The following is a 17,570-nucleotide window of genomic DNA, read 5'->3' as shown; positions in this document are numbered from 1 at the left end:
CAATCACTATGGGAAAAATTATCAGAATTGATAGGTAACTTGCTGGGAGATAGAGTTATTCTCACAATATCGCAGGCCTTACTACACGAAAGGGTAAAACCTTTCAACACGACAATTAACAAGTTTATTAGAATACTCTGCACATGTTTAAGAATATGCATAGCCCGACATTGGAAAGTTGGGGTACCTACATGGCAGGAAGTGGTAGGGAAGATTACAGACACGTACACCCTGTCAGAACTGGCAGCTTGGTCACAGGGGCAACCAGAGCAGTTTCAGAAGATCTGGTACTACTGGATTTTAGGTCAGGGTAATACTTAAGAAAAGCAGAGGAGGAAGGAGGAATATAGGAGGTCTCCTGGATTACTTGTGATCTAGAACATTAACCAAGGAAATACCCATAGACAAGAAAACAGCGATCTTTCTTTAGGAACAGTTATATCTTAAGGATGATTAGTTTGCTTAGGAAATTGTATGGCACCACCCGGGGGGGGGGGAGTTAAGGTCAGTTATGGTTTTTTCCTTTTTTGTACTAAATGTATGAGACGGATTAGATGCTTTCAAGAATAAAGAAAAGGGGATATGATACTGTGACAACGTCATGATACCTTTAGAAATGGATACTTTGTAGCTCCCTGTATATGACATAGAATTATTCTACAATGACATTTGTACAATCGTGTCCCTACATTTGAATATGTTTTGTTTTGTTTTGTTTTTTCTCACTGTTTGCTTCAATATTATTGTATTCAATAAAAATCATTTCAACCTAAATTTCCATTCTCTGCCACAGTCCAATGCCATCATATTATGTAGTATATACAGTTATATATTGTTACTCCTTTCTGCTGAATACATTTAATTCAATTTTAGGAAAATAAAAATAGAAAATACTTGTGGTTGGTTCTTCTTTTTCTTAAAGGGATACTAAACCCAATTTTATTTCTTTCATGATTTAGATAGAGCAGGCAATTTTAAGCAACGTTCTAATTAATTCCTCTATCAATTTTTCTTAATTCTCTTGGTATCTTTATTTAAAAAACAGGAATTTAAAGCTTAGTAGCCAGCCCATTTAGGTTTAGTACCTGGGTAGCAATTGTTACCAATCAGCAAGCGCTATCCAGGGTGCTTAACCAAAAATGGGCAGGCTCCTAAGCTTTCATTGCTGCTTTTTCAAACAAAGATACCAAGAGAATGAAGAAAATTGATAATAGGAGTACATTAGAAAATTGCTTAAAAGTTCATGCTCTATCTGAATCATGAAAGAAAAAAATTGGATTTAGTATCTTTTTAAATGTACTCGTAGATTTTTTTTATTATTATTTATGAGGGGAAAGAAACAAGGAAATTAATTGGCAAAAAAGTGTATTTTAGAGTTTAGGTTTTCTATCAGACTTTTAAAAGCAAGGAAATTCATAATTTTAAAGGGACATGAAACCCAATTTTTGTCTTGCATGTTTCAGATAGAACATACAATTCTAAACAACTTTTCAATTGACTTCTATTATATAATTTGCTTCATTCTCTTGGTATCCTTTGTTGAAGGGGCAGCAATGCACCACTGGGAGCTAGCTGAACACATTGGTCAGCCAACATTTTTCTTTCTTTCACGATTCATATAGAGCATGTGATTTTAAACAACTTTCTAATTTACTTCTATTATGTTCTTCACTCTCTTTTGTATCATTTGTTGAAAAGCAGGGGCATTTGCATAGGAGACTGCCTATTTCTGGAGCACTATATAGGAGCAGTTTTGCTAGAATGTAATCCATTTGCAAGAGCACTAGATGGCAGCACTATTTCCTGTCCTGTTGTGAACCAGATGCCTACCTAGGTATCTCTTACCATGGGAATGAAGCAAATTTGATAATAGGAGTAAAATGGAAAGTTTTTTTTTAAATAATATTCTCTGTCGGAATCACAAAATATTTTTTGTAGTTTCATATCCCTTTAACTGCCTTTTGCACATGCAAATACAGATTAGCACCTCCATATAAGGAATGTGGTAGGAGGAGCTTAACTAGTGAAAACCATTGCAGCAAACGTGTTAATCTGTTCTAATAAATTTTAGACATTTAGCACCAGATTATAAGTGGAGCGCAAATTAACTCTCCCGCTTGAGCGTTAAAGGGACACTGAACCCAAATTTTTTCTTTTGTGATTCAGATAGAGCAGCAATTTTAAGCAACTTTCAAATTTACTCCTATGATCAAATTTGCTTCATTCTCTTGCTATCTTTATTTGAAAAGCAAGAATGTAAGTTTAGATGCCAGCCCATTTTTGGTGAACAACCTGGGTTGTTCTTGTTGATTGGTGGATAAATTCACCCACCAATAAACAAGTGCTGTCCAGTGTACTGAACCAAAAATTGTCTGGCTCCTTAGCTTAGATGCCTTCTTTTTCAAATAAAGATAGCAAGAGAATGAAGTAAAATTGATAATAGGAGTAAATTAGAGAGTTGCTTAAAATTGCAAGCTCTGTCTGAATCACAAAAGAAAAAAATTGGGTTCAGTGTTCCTTTAACCGTGCTAGGAGTAAGCTTTTTGCACTCATCGGGTTGCACTCGTATTATGAGTTGAAAATTAAAGGGACAGTCAACACTGAAAATAATATTACCTAAACAATTTTATTGCCCATCACTGCTTCACAATTCAGACTCCGTCTTGTGTGACTTATCCTGCAATCCAAAGTGTATTCTGACCGTTTAAAATGGCCGTGAATCTCCTCCCCATCATTTCTTCTCCAATCTTAGGATTTGATCACAGCCAATCAAATCCGTCTCCACGGTAAAATTGATGTGAACGCGGCCGCAAATTGCACATGTGCGTCCGAAGATTGCGCATGCGCTTTTTCTCCATAGCCAATTTCTTTACCTGGAACCTGTTTTTTTTTTTATATTAATTCTAGTTTTATACAGCACTGTGCAGAGCGGGAAGTACTACAATATAATAGCATTGCGCTTTCTAAAACTTTCCCCTGCACTTCCGCTTTCAAGCTGTGAGTATAGCGATATTGCGCATGCGCATTTAACAGCGACCGGCATAGTGACGTCACTCTCAAGATCGTCCACGGACTCAAGACAAACACATTTTTTTTATTTGAATGAAGGAAGAGGGGGAGGAGTTTGGAGGCCATTTGTATTTGAAAAAAGACGACTAACTGTGAAAGGTTTAATCGATAATACATAAGGATGGGTAAACATAGCAGGCTGCATTGAGATTGAAATTATACATTAATTTATAATTGATTCTATGGTTATTAGTGTTGACTGTCCCTTTAACTGTTTTCATTTTCACGGTAACCCGATGACTGAAAAAAATACGAAGTAAGTATATCGCGTGTTCTATTTATTCATATATACATATTTCTACATATATCTGATGTTTTTTGGTACAATATATATCTATACCTACATATACATGATTATATATAGGTATACATATATACAGATATATATGAATATCTATTTATAAATACCTAGAACATATTCCCCTATGTGCATAACATTGGAATGTGAAATATTTACAGTAAATACATAGTTAAAACCTTTATTAAATATGAATATTGCATACATTTGTTTTTCATGTTTTCATCTACATAACTGCAAAGGGCTCCAACGCACTTATATATATGTCTATATATGTGTACAGATGTATTTATGGGTTTATATGTGTATATATGTGTACAGATGTATTTATGGGTTTATATGTCTATATATGTGTACAGATGTATTTATGGGTTTATATGTCTATATATGTGTACAGATGTATTTATGGGTTTATATGTCTATATATGTGTACAGATGTATTTATGGGTTTATATGTCTATATATGTGTACAGATGTATTTATGAGTTTATAAGTCTATATATGTGTACAGATGTATTTATGGGTTTATATGTCTATGTATGTGTACAGATGTATTTATGGGTTTATATGTCTATATATGTGTACATATGTATTTATGGGTTTATATGTCTATATATGTGTACAGATGTATTTATGGGTTTATATGTCTATATATGTGTACAGATGTATTTATGGGTTTATATGTGTATATATGTGTACAGATGTATTTATGGGTTTATATGTCTATATATGTGTACATATGTATTTATGGGTTTATATGTGTACAGATGTATTTATGGGTTTATATGTGTATATATGTGTACAGATGTATTTATGGGTTTATATGTGTATATATGTGTACAGATGTATTTATGGGTTTATATGTCTATATATGTGTACAGATGTATTTATGGGTTTATATGTCTATATATGTGTACAGATGTATTTATGGGTTTATATGTCTATATATGTGTACAGATGTATTTATGGGTTTATATGTCTATATATGTGTACAGATGTATTTATGGGTTTATATGTCTATATATGTGTACAGATGTATTTATGGGTTTATATGTCTATATATGTGTACAGATGTATTTATGGGTTTATATGTCTATATATGTGTACAGATGTATTTAGAGCTGCAACAACTAATCGTCATAATCGATAATAATCGATTATTAAAATAGTTGTCAACGAATCTCATAATCGATTAATCGATTAGTTGGTTTGCAATTAGTTGGTCTGTGCACAACACCAGCTGCTTCACTCCAATGAACTCCTGCATATGGTATTGTGTTTTATGGTTATGTCCTTAGCCTAAAGGACGTCTACAGACGTCTACTTTTCACTTTTTCAGGACAGTATACGTTTACAACTACCCCTGGCTTATGTGCAACCCAGATATAATAGTCATCATTTGGATTGTTTATATTAAATCTGGTGATTTGGAACTATGCTTTTCATGATATAGTGCCAAGCTTGTTGTTTACACCTTGCCCCTAGATTGATGGGAGTTATTTAAATTGATGTGCACTATTATCTGTTTGCACAATTATTAGCGTATTGATTGCTATTGCTGATTATATGTACTGTATAAATAAATGTGTAAGGCTTTGTCCTGTTATTGATATACAGTCCTTAGCGCTTTTGATTTTGTTTTTTATAGTTTTTTTTTATATTTTTAATAAATTGTGATAATATGTACCAGATTCAACCTTTATAAGTATATATTCGTTATTTTTAGAGCGGACTAGATATTTCCCCTAACCTTATAGCTGGTTATTTACCATTGCATATAGATATTCAAGATATTTTTATATTAGAATGAAGTCAAGGGTTACTTTATTGAGAGGCCCCTTGCCAAGGTAGAAAACACTTAGCATTGGTGAAGAGCTAACAAAGATAAATATCCCACTTTGGTGAAATTGGCAAAACCCTACTTATACACCTCAACAGCCTTTTCTCTGCTGCAGGAAATATAGCTGCAAACAGAGAACCAGCCTTAGCCAGAAGCATGTGGACATGTTGAGATTTTTGCATTTCAATGCAAAGTTTCTGAAAGAGGGAATAACAGAATGTTATTAACAGTGATAGTCTAACTCTTTCTAGTTCTACCTCTTTTCAAACAGTTTGTGGTTTTGTTTAATTATAAAACTGTGCTCTGCTGCTTAAAAATTGAAGAAACAGTTGTGTTAATGTAAAGTTTTAGTCTGAAGTTTATATTTGTAACCCTCATTTTGTGGATTTTATTTAAAACATAGAAAACTATTATTGATTCTCTTTTTATCCGATTAGTCGATTAATCGAAAAAATAATCGGCCGATTAATCGATTATGAAAATAATCGTTAGTTGCAGCCCTAGATGTATTTATGGGTTTATATGTCTATATATGTGTACATATGTATTTATGGGTTTATATGTGTATATATGTGTACAGATGTATTTATCGGTTTATATGTGTATATATGTCAGTAAATACATAAACATATACACACACACATATACATCTTTAGAAATGTATATGTATGTATCTAAATGTTAAAGCCCTTTTTCTGCTTTTTTTTTTTTTTACACCTGAGATCTCATATCTTTGAATAAACAGGGAATAAGTGAGAGCGCTACAATAGCTTAAGATATAAATAATACATTTATTAAAACAATTAACTTGAAATAAAATTTAATGTAAAATAGGGACGTCTCCTTTCAGATTTTTAAAGTAAAAGAAACTATGTTAGGTTGTAAAATATATAGCAAGCAGCGTGTTTCAAATCTGCAACAAAAGTAACAACAGTCCCAATTAATATTGGTGTTTAAATATCAACTTTCTATGAAGCTTACCACCATGGGCGCTGCCACCTATATTACAGTGCAAGGGGCAGAATTCAAGTAAATTCTTTTAATAAATGTATTATTTGTATCTTAAGCTATTGTAGTGCTCTCACTTATTCCCTGTGTATTCTAGTACAGTATTTACATAATTTAAAACAATAGAAGGATTGTTTTTTTAGTGAGGAGTTTGATATACTTTTACCTAGCGCACTACTATACTTTTTTAAATCTCATATCTTTGAGCCTTTATAATTTTTGTGTGCAATATTTTTAAAAATAATTATTAGATGGTGTTATTATGAGTGTAAGTGTACTTTGTAATGCATGCAAGTTTTGATTGGGGTCCGGTTTGAGGCTAGTAATTGCCTAAATACCCCTTTTTGCTTTAATATTTTTATGCTCTCCAGAAATGTGACCGCTCCGTTCAGTGGTTAGCTCCGCCCCCTTTAAACTGCCCATTATTTCTTGCCACAGCCCTACAAGGGGGCGAGGCCTCTACAGGAAGGCATACCTAGCTTGATGTCATAAGTCTTCTAGAGTAAGATGAGCTGGTTCACTAGTCAGTGAAAGCTAGAGAGAGACAGGAACTCAGGTTCTGCCCATGCTCAGCATTTCTAAGTGCTCATTTTTCTAGAAAACAAGTAAGTTGTTTGCTGTTTTTTGTAACAAAATATGTTTACATATATACCTGTATGTATTATTTTTTGTTACAGACCCTACCTAGAATGTAAATTATTATCAGCATCATAATAAATTATGATATACCATGACTTTCCTTGCATGATAAAAAAAAAAATAACAACTGAGCACCTACTGTATGGGTGACCCTTAGCTCTGATAGTGATGACCCCTAGTAGTCAGCAAGGAAAAATGAACAATGTACAATCAGAAGTATATCAGAGCGCCAAGTGCGGAGGCGGGGTCCTAATGGAGTCAGTAATAAAGCTTTGCTGAATCAAAAATTCGCTAAATAAAAAATTCACTGAATAAAATTCTTTACAATTTATTCTGAATACAATTTAAAAATCACTGAATTAAATTCTTTACAATTTATTCTGAGAGTGTGAATACAATGTAAATGGTTTTTACATATACATATGAATAGATTACAATTTATGGTCAGAAAATCATGGATCCATGTACTGACAGTTAACAATATATTGACAATATGTTAACAATATATATTAAAACAGGTTAGCAATAAAAGTTCTTTAACAATAAAAGCTAATAAATAAAAACATCGATATCAATGCAATGAGAATGTTATTTCAAACGCTGATAACTGACAGAGGTTGATATCAGTCAAAATCAAAAAGTGTGTTGGCTTCGATAAATATAAAAATTGGCTTCTATCTGTATGTGAAAATACATGATTACTCACAGCGATTACGTATGGAGTGTGCGATAGGATCTGTGTGTATATACTAAAGTACCACAGTGAAAAATAGAAAATTGAAATGCTGCAAATGCGATATCAATACTGCTGCTGATGTATAAGTAAGAACATCTGCGATAAAGGATTCCTAATATTGGCCTTGCACCATGAAACTATCTGTGCTCATGTGTAAACGGTATACACGGTAAGTTAAACCTTAGTGCGTGTACGTGAGTGTTGGCCTGACACAGTGTGCTTGGTGCTGGTGTCTTAGTCTCACCAGAGTATGAATCCGGGGCAAGGTTCTTCTATTTTTATATTTATTATAGAGTTCAAAACCTTTTTTCAGTTACTGTTAGGGTTTTGTGTCATTCAGTATATTTAGATGTTGTGATATTATAAGTGAATGCCAGAATTGTCTTTCTAGACAAAGTTATTCATTTATTTATTTGTTACCGTTCAAAAAGTGACATAGCAGTGTTTTGCACCTCTGTGATAGGGCAAGGTTAAAGGTGTGTAGTAGATTCACTTAATGATTGGCTCTTATTTGGGTGTGTGGGAGAAATAAACCACAGATTGGATAAAAAGCCGTGCATTTGTTCTGATATGTGTTAACATAAACATACTTCTTCGTTTGAAAGTGCAACAATATGTCATATGTGAGTAAAACATACTTCATTGTTTAAAATTGCCACATTATGTCATATGTGAATTAAACATAATACCACGGTACAAATGATACATATTAATACCACCGCCCAACTCACTTAAGATTCACTTAACGATTTGGCTCTTATTTGGGTGTGTGAAAAAAATAAACCACAGATTCAATAAATAGCCGTGCATTTACTCTGACATGTGTTAATATAAACATACTTCTTTGTTTAAAAGTGCAACAATATGTCATATGTGAATTAAACAATATACCACGGTCCAAATGATACATATTAATACCACCACCCAACTCGCTTGAGTTTTGTGAGTTACCATACTGTGATATATTTCTGATTGTTCCATTGATACGAAGATATCATAGCTTTAAGTTTTTGAAAAATTATTAGAAAAATTAGAGGTGAATACAGAAGATCTCCTGTATTAACGCTGAACACATTTAGAAAACTTGTAGCGCTATGTGATACAAATCATTGACTTCTGAATTTATATAGCCGTCTGAAATATAAACATTGACATCTTTTTCTGAGTGGACAGCTCACTTTTGTGGACCGCATAAACTGTTGCACATATCCTGACACCCTCTTCAGTGAAAAATACTTTTACACTGTTTGGATAAGCATCCTTTTTTTCCCTTTTTTTCGTGGATCGTTTTCACACTCACAAGAAACTTCAAGAGTAAATCTAAGACATTGTATCCATTATTATTTTTCAAGGATTTTTTCCTATATTGATTTTTTTCACTATTTATTTTCCCGATTTTTTTCCCATATTGATTTTTTTCCCATATTGATTTTTTTCACATATTTATCTTTTCCAATTATTCACAAATAATTTTTTCACGCAAAGGGTTTTTTTCATAAATTTTTCTTTTTCACTGATTTTTTTCACAAATTTTAGACTTGTCAATACCACACATTTTTTTCACAAATCAAACTATTTCTATGTGTGGTTGATTCATACTCTGGTGAGACTAAGACACCAGCACCAAGCACACTGTGTCAGGCCAACACTCACGTACACGCACTAAGGTTTAACTTACCGTGTATACCGTTTACACATGAGCACAGATAGTTTCATGGTGCAAGGCCAATATTAGGAATCCTTTATCGGAGATGTTCTTACTTATACATCAGCAGCGGTATTGATATCGCATTTGCAGCATTTCAATTTTCTATTTTTCACTGTGGTACTTTAGTATATACACACAGATCCTATCGCACACTCCATACGTAATCGCTGTGAGTAATCACGTATTTTCACATACAGATAGAAGCCAATTTTTATGTTTATCGACGTCAACACACTTTTTAATTTTGACTGATATCAACCTCTGTCAGTTATCAGCGTTTGAAATAACATTCTCATTGCATTGATATCGATGTTTTTATTTATTAGCTTTTATTGTTAAAGAACTTTTATTGCTAACCTGTTTTAATATATATTGTTAACATATTGTCAATATATTGTTAACTGTCAGTACATGGATCCATGATTTTCTGACCATAAATTGTAATCTATTCATATGTATATGTAAAAACCATTTACATTGTATTCACACTCTCAGAATAAATTGTAAAGAATTTTATTCAGTGATTTTTAAATTGTATTCAGAATAAATTGTAAAGAATTTTATTCAGTGAATTTTTTATTTAGCGAATTTTTGATTCAGCGAAGCTTTATTACTGACTCCATTAGGACCCCGCCTCCGCACTTGGCGCTCTGATATACTTCTGATTGTACATTGTTCATTTTTCCTTGCATGATAGTCAAAGTGTTCAAATGGGGTGGGGATATGCACAGAAAGTGTAGAGGTAAAGGTCACTGTCTTGTCCAAAAGGCAGACTCAGTAATATAAAAGGAGTTGACTTGAATCCATCTGGGGAGCATCCCCCCACATACCGTAAAGGGGCATTAAAGGGACACTACACCCAATTTTTTTTCTTTCATGATTCAGATAGAGCATGCAATTTTAAGAAACTTTATCATTTACTCCTATTATCAAATTTTCTTCGTTCTATTGCTTTCTTTGTTTGAAAAAGAAGGCATCTAAGCTAAGGAGCCAGACAATTTTTGGTTCAGAACCATGGACAGCATTTGTTTATTGGTGGTGTCCAATCAGCAAGGACAACCCAGGTTGTGAACCAAAAATGGGCAAGCTGCTAAACTTACATTCTTGCTTTTCAAATAAAGATAGCAAGAGAATGAACAAAATTTGATAATAAGAGTAAATTAGAAAGTTGCTTAAATTGCATGCTCTATCTGAATGATGAAAGAAAAATTTTGGGTTCAGCGTCCCTTTAAAGTCATGTTTAATATACATATAGTTTATATCAGCAATTAAACATTGAATTTTAAAACATCTATATTCAAAATAAATGTTTTACAAGCAGTTATAATGGTTACAGTCTGCCTAGAGCTCTAAGCAATTGCTGTCCAGCCGGTAGATGGTTAGTCAATTTGCAACATGTTGAAAGAAACCTAAGATACAGAACATGCTTTTCATTCTTTCTAGGGAGCATGGGACAAGCATACACCCCTGACGTTAATGCACAGTCACCCCTTCAATGCATGCACACGCTGCCATCAATGTACAGCAAACCCTTCAATGCGTGCACACCCCGCCATCAATGCAGTCAATCCATCAATGCATGCACAACCCTCCATCAATGTACAGTCAACCCTTCAATGCGTGCAAAACTCCACCATCAATGTATAGTCAACCTTTTAATGCATGCACAACCCTCCATCAATGTACATTCAACCCTTCAATGCATGCACAATCCACCATCAATGCACAGTCAACCCTTCAATGCATGCACACCCCGCCATCAATGTACAGTCAACCCTTCAATGCGTGCACACAACCATTAATGCAGTCAACCCTTCAATGAGTGTACACTCTACCATCAATGTACAGTCAACCTTCAATGCATGCACAATCCGCCATCAATGCAGTCACCCCTTCAATGCGTGCACAACCCTCCATCAATGTACAGTCAACCTTTAATGCATGCACACCCCTCCATCAATGCACAGTCAACCCTTCAATGCATGCACACTCCACCATCAATGTACAGTCAACACTTCAATGCATGCACAATCCGCCATCAATGCACAGTCACCCCTTCAATGCATGCACAACCCTCCATCAATGTAGTTAACCCTTCAATGCATGCACACTCCACCATCTATGTACAGTCAACCCTTTAATGCGTGCAAAATCCACCATCAATGTATAGTCAACCCCGCCATAAATGTAGTCAACCATTCAATGCATGCACAACCCTCCATCAATGTACAGTCAACCCTTCAATGTGTGCAGACTCCACCATCAATGTACAGTCAACCCTTTAATGCATGCACAACCCTCCATCAATGTACAGTCAACCCTTCAATGTGTGCACAACCCGCCATAAATGTAGTCAACCATTGAATGTATGCACACCCCTGCCATCAATGCACAGAAAACTCTTTAATGCGTGCACACCATGCCATTAATGCAGTCACCCCTTAAATGTGTACACACCCCACCATCAATGTACAGTCAACCCTTCAATGCATGCACACCCGCCATCAATGCAGTCAACCCTTCAATGCATGCACAACCCTCCATCAATGCAGTCAACCCTTAAATGTGTACACACCCCACCATCAATGTACAGTCAACCCTTCAATGCATGCACACCCGCCATCAATGCACAGTCAACCCTTCAATACATGCACAACCCTCCATCAATGCAGTCAACCCTTCAATGCATGCACACCCCGCCATCAATGCACAGTCAACCCTTCAATGCATGCACACCCCGCCATCAATGTACAGTCAACCCTTCAATGCGTGCACACTCAACCATTAATGCAGTCAACCCTTCAATGAGTGTACACTCTACCATCAATATACAGTCAACTCTTTAATGCATGCACACCCCGCCATAAATGTACACGCAACCCTTCAATGCACGCAAAACCCTCCATCAATGTACAGTGAACCCTTCACTGCGTGCACACTCCACCATCAATATACAGTCAACCCTTCAATGCATGCACAATCCGCTATCAATGCACAGTCACCCCTTCAATGCGTGCACAACCCTCCATCAATATACAGTCAACCTTCAATGCATGCATACCCCACCATCAATGCACAGTCAACCCTTCAATGCATGCACAATCCACCATCAATGTACAGTCAACCCTTCAATGCGTGCACAACCCTCCATCAATATACAGTCAACCTTCAATGCATGCATACCCCACCATCAATGCACAGTCAACCCTTCAATGCATGCACAATCCACCATCAATGTACAGTCAACCCTTCAATGCATGCACAATCCGCCATCAATGTACAGTCACCCCTTCAATGCATGCACAACCCTCCATCAATGTACAGTCAACCGTTCAATGCATGCACACTCCACCATCAATGTAGTTAACCCTTCAATGCGTGCACACTCCACCATCAATGTACGGTCAACCCTTTAATGCGTGCAAACTCCACCATCAACGTATAGTCAACCCCGCCATAAATGTAGTCCTCCATTCAATGCATGCACAACCCTCCATCAATGTACAGCCAACCCTTCAATGTGTGCACACTCCAACATCAATGTACAGTCAACCCTTAAATGCATGCACAACCCTCCATCAATGTACAGTCAACCCTTCAATGTGTGCACAACCCGCCATAAATGTACAGTCAACCATTGAATGTATGCACACCCCTGCCATCAATGCACAGAAAAACCTTTAATGCGTGCACAGCATGCCATCAATGCAGTCACCCCTTTAATGTGTACACACCCCACCATCAATGTACAGTCAACCCTTCAATGCATGCACACCCGCCATCAATGCAGTCAACCCTTCAATGCATGCACACCCCGCCATCAATGCAGTCAACCCTTCAATGCATGCACAACCCTCCATCAATGTACAGTCAACCCTTTAATGCATGCACAATCCGCCATCAATGTACAGCCAACCCTTCAATGCGTGCACACTCCACCATTAATGCAGTCAACCATTCAATGCATGCACAACCCTTCATCAATGTACAGTCAACCCTTCATTGCGTGCACACCCCGCCATCAATGTACAGTCAACCCTTCAATGCATGCACACCCCGCCATCAATGCACAGTCAACCCTTCAATGCATGTACAGTCAACCCTTTAATGCATGCACAATGCACCATCAATGCACAGTCACCCCTTCAATGCGTGCATAACCCTCCATCAATGTACAGTCAACCTTTCAATGCATGAACACTCCACCATCAATGTACAGTCAACCCTTTAATGCATGCACAACCCTCCATCAATGCACAGTCACCCCTTCAATGCATGCACAACCCTCCATCAATGTACAGTCAACCCTTCAATGTGTGCACAACCCGCCATAAATGATGCATAGTCAACCCTTCAATGCGTGCAAACCCTGCCACCAATGTGTCATACCTTCAATGCGTGCACACCCCGCCACCAATGTACAGTCAACCCTTCAATGCATGCACACCCCGCCACCAATGTACAGTCAACCCTTTAATGTGTGCACACCCTGCCATCAATACAGCCAACCCTTCAATGCATACACACCCTGCCATCAATGCAGTCAACCGTGCACACCCTGCCATCAATGCACAGTCAACCCTTCAATGCGTGCACACCCTGTCATCAATGCAGTCAACCCTTCAATGCGTGCACACCCTGCCATCAATGCACAGTCAACCCTTCAATGCATGCACACCCTGCCATCAATGCAGTCAACCCTTCAATGCGTGCACACCCTGCCATCAATGCACAGTCAACCCTTCAATGCCTGCACACCCTGCCATCAATACAGTGTCAACCCTTCAATGCGTGCACACCCTGCCATCAATGCACAGTCAACCCTTCAATGCGTGCACACCCTGCCATCAATGCAGTCAACCCTTCAATGCGTGCACACCCTGCCATCAATGCACAGTCAACCCTTCAATGCGTGCACACCCTGCCATCAATGCACAGTCAACCCTTCAATGCGTGCACACCCCGCCATCAATGTTCAGTCAACCCTTCAATGCGTGCACACCCCACCATCAATGCAGTCAACCCTTCAATGCATGCACAATCCGCCAGCAATGCAGTCAACCATTCAATGTGTGCACACTCTGCCATCAATGTACAGTCAATCCTTAAATGTGTGCACACTTCACCAACAGTGCAGTCAACCATTCATTGCGTGCACACCCCGCCATCAATATACAGTCAACCCTTCAATGCGTACACACCCTGCCATTAATGCAGTCAACCTTTCAATGCATGCACACCCCGCCATCAGAGTCAACTCTTCAATGCATACACACCCCGCCATCAATGTACAGTCAACCCTTCAGTGTATGCACACCCCGCCATCAATGTACAGTCAACCCTTCAATGTATGCCCACCCCCCGCCATCAATTTACAATCAACCCTTCAAAGTATGCACACCCCGCCATCAATGTAGTCAACCTTTCAATGTATGCACAACCCTCCATCAATGTACAATCAACCACTGAATGTATGCACCCCCCCGCCATCAATGCACAGAAAACCCTTTAATGTGTGCACACCATGCCATCAATGCAGTCACCCCTTTAATGTGTACACACCCCACCATCAATGTACAGTCAACCCTTCAATGTATGCACACCCTGCCATCAATGCACAGTCACCCTTCATGCACACCCGCCATCGATGCATAGTCAACCCTTCAATGCGTGCAAACCTGCCACCAATGTGTCATACCTTCAATGCGTGCACACCCCGCCACCAATGTACAGTCAACCCTTCAATGCATGCACACCCCGCCACCAATGTACAGTCAACCCTTCAATGTGTGCACACCCTGCCATCAATACACAGTCAACCCTTCAATGGTGCACACCCTGCCATCAATGCACAGTCAACCCTTTAATGGTGCACATCCTGCCATCAATACACAGTCAACCCTTCAATGTGTGCACAACCCGCCATAAATGTACAATCAACCACTGAATGTTTGCCACCCCCCCCTCCATCAATGCACAGAAAACCCTTTAATGTGTGCACACCATGCCATCAATGCAGTCACCCCTTTAATGTGTACACACCCCACCATCAATGTACAGTCAACCCTTCAATGTATGCACACCCTGCCATCAATGCACAGTCACCCTTCATGCACACCCGCCATCAATGCATAGTCAACCCTTAAATGCGTGCACACCCCGCCACCAATGTACAGTCAACCCTTCAATGCATGCACACCCCGCCACCAATGTACAGTCAACCCTTCAATGTGTGCACACCCTGCCATCAATGCACAGTCAACCCTTTAATGGTGCACATCCTGCCATCAATACACAGTCAAACTTTCAATGGTGCACACCCTGCCATCAATGCACAGTCAACCCTTCAATGGTGCACACCCTGCCATCAATGCACAGTCAACCCTTCAATGGTGCACACCCTGCCATCAATGCACAGTCAACCCTTCAATGGTGCACACCCTGCCATCAATGCACAGTCAACCCTTCAATGGTGCACACCCTGCCATCAATGTACAGGTAATCTTTCAAAGGTGCACACCCTGCCATCAAATCCTTGTCACCCCTGTGTACACATACTGCCATGACTTCAGTCACCCCTAAAGTGTTTCACCATCAATACAGTCACTCCCTTAATGGTTGCTCACCCTACCATGAATGCAGTCATCCTTCAAAGTGTACACAGCCATCAATACAATAAATGCACACCCAGCTTAGACTTAGTGCTTGCATAGTCTACCATCAGTGCACCTACCTAAACGTCAATGCACGCACTCCCTGCCATTAATCTCTATATACACATCCTTCAGTTTATGCACACCAACCCATCAACGCGCACGCCCACAAATTGACTTATTTACACTGAGGTATAACTAGAGGGCTGACACGAATGGCAAGAGGGCAGCACATAACCCTGTACGTATCACAGCGATAAACTCACCGGTCTGCATAAAACAGTGACACCCGGAGGTACTTATACACCGGAAATAGAGCCTGCCAATCACCACGGCAGGGGGCGGGGCCTGCTTACGACTTGACTTTGAACACCGCATGTGTCATGTGTACTTAACACAGTTGCGTCACTGTTCTAGTGCGCGCGTAAGTCACTGTGCTCGTGCCTTGTATATAATAAAAGTGGGCGAGCACAAGAGGGCAATGCCATTAACAAATATGGCGTACGAAGCTAATGAAGTTTGTTGCAGATTGTGTTTCTGTCTGTGTATAAATGGGGGTGGATAATGTTCTCTAAAATGCTGTTTGCTTCCCTATAAAAAAACAACAATAAACTGAGTTTAGTCCCAAACACAATCAGTAATCTGCAAATACTGAGTTTTGTCCCAGGAACAACATAATTGTGTTTTCCATAAAAAAGTTAGAGGGGAGCAGATTTTGGGGGTTCAGGGATCATGTTAATGCCACAGACTTTGCCTTAAGGAAATACTAAACCCATTTTTTTTCTTCTTTAATGATTCAGATAGAGCAGGCAATTTTAAGCATGAACTTTCTAATTTACTCCAATTATCAATTTTTCTTCATTCTCTTGCTATCTTTATTTAAAAAGCAGGAATGTAAAGCTTAGGAGTCGGCCTATTTTTGGTTCAGCACCTGGGTGACGCTTGCTTATTGGTGGCTAAATGTAGCCACCAATAAGCAAGCACTATCCAGGTGCTAAACCAAAAATGGGCCGGCTGCTAAGCTTTACATTCCTGTTTATAGATAAACATTACCATTTACAGATAATGTGATGCGTCTGAGAGCTCAGGACTTTCTAGCTCCTTCCCAATATTAATGGATGAAATGTATCCCAAGCTTCTTCGCTGATATAACTAATGCCACTCTCTGTGGTTCCGGCCTACTAAGCCGGTTCTGGCGGGCTTCTGTGTCTCGATAAGGGTTATCTGTATGCAAGAAACCTTTTCACTGATCTATATAGATCGTTCTTCTCATGAATGAAAACAAGTTCCCACGATGTTCCTTGTAGAAGCGGGTATTTAACCCACCGGAGATTCCTCTTACGTTATAAGGTACGCAGGTTGTGCAAACTCTGTCACAGCGATCAGGTGATCCTCCGTGTCTCCTTGGGATCCTCCGTATCTCTTTGTCTTTTTCTGGGTAATCTTAAATAACAGATCTTATCATCTCCCGGGTGCAGGGGAATTCATGCGTGGTTCTTTGTTAAAAGGGTATATAACCCACAAAGGATAGATTCTCCGTAATAAGTGCAGATGCTGACAGTTAGTACAAACTCTGTCAGGGTGGTCATGGTAGTCAGGTGATCAACGCGTTTCGGCTT

General features: G+C 38.5%; 1 protein-coding gene across 1 annotated transcript in view; it reads right to left on the bottom strand.

Moving 5' to 3' along the window:
* The window catches only part of LOC128666987 (probable basic-leucine zipper transcription factor R), a 35,651-nt gene extending 19,376 nt beyond the window's left edge, over positions 1 to 16,275 (bottom strand). The window contains exon 1 of the mRNA XM_053721835.1: positions 16,218 to 16,275. The gene's annotated coding sequence lies outside the window, so the exon portion shown is untranslated. The remainder of the gene's footprint in view (positions 1 to 16,217) is intronic.
* Positions 16,276 to 17,570: the final 1,295 nt, after the last annotated feature.

This window comes from Bombina bombina, chromosome 7 (genome assembly GCF_027579735.1).
Source record: "Bombina bombina isolate aBomBom1 chromosome 7, aBomBom1.pri, whole genome shotgun sequence".
Taxonomy (NCBI): Eukaryota; Metazoa; Chordata; class Amphibia; order Anura; family Bombinatoridae; genus Bombina; species Bombina bombina.
The sequence above is the reverse complement of the archived record's forward strand: the minus strand, read 5'-3'. Positions and strand labels throughout refer to the sequence as shown.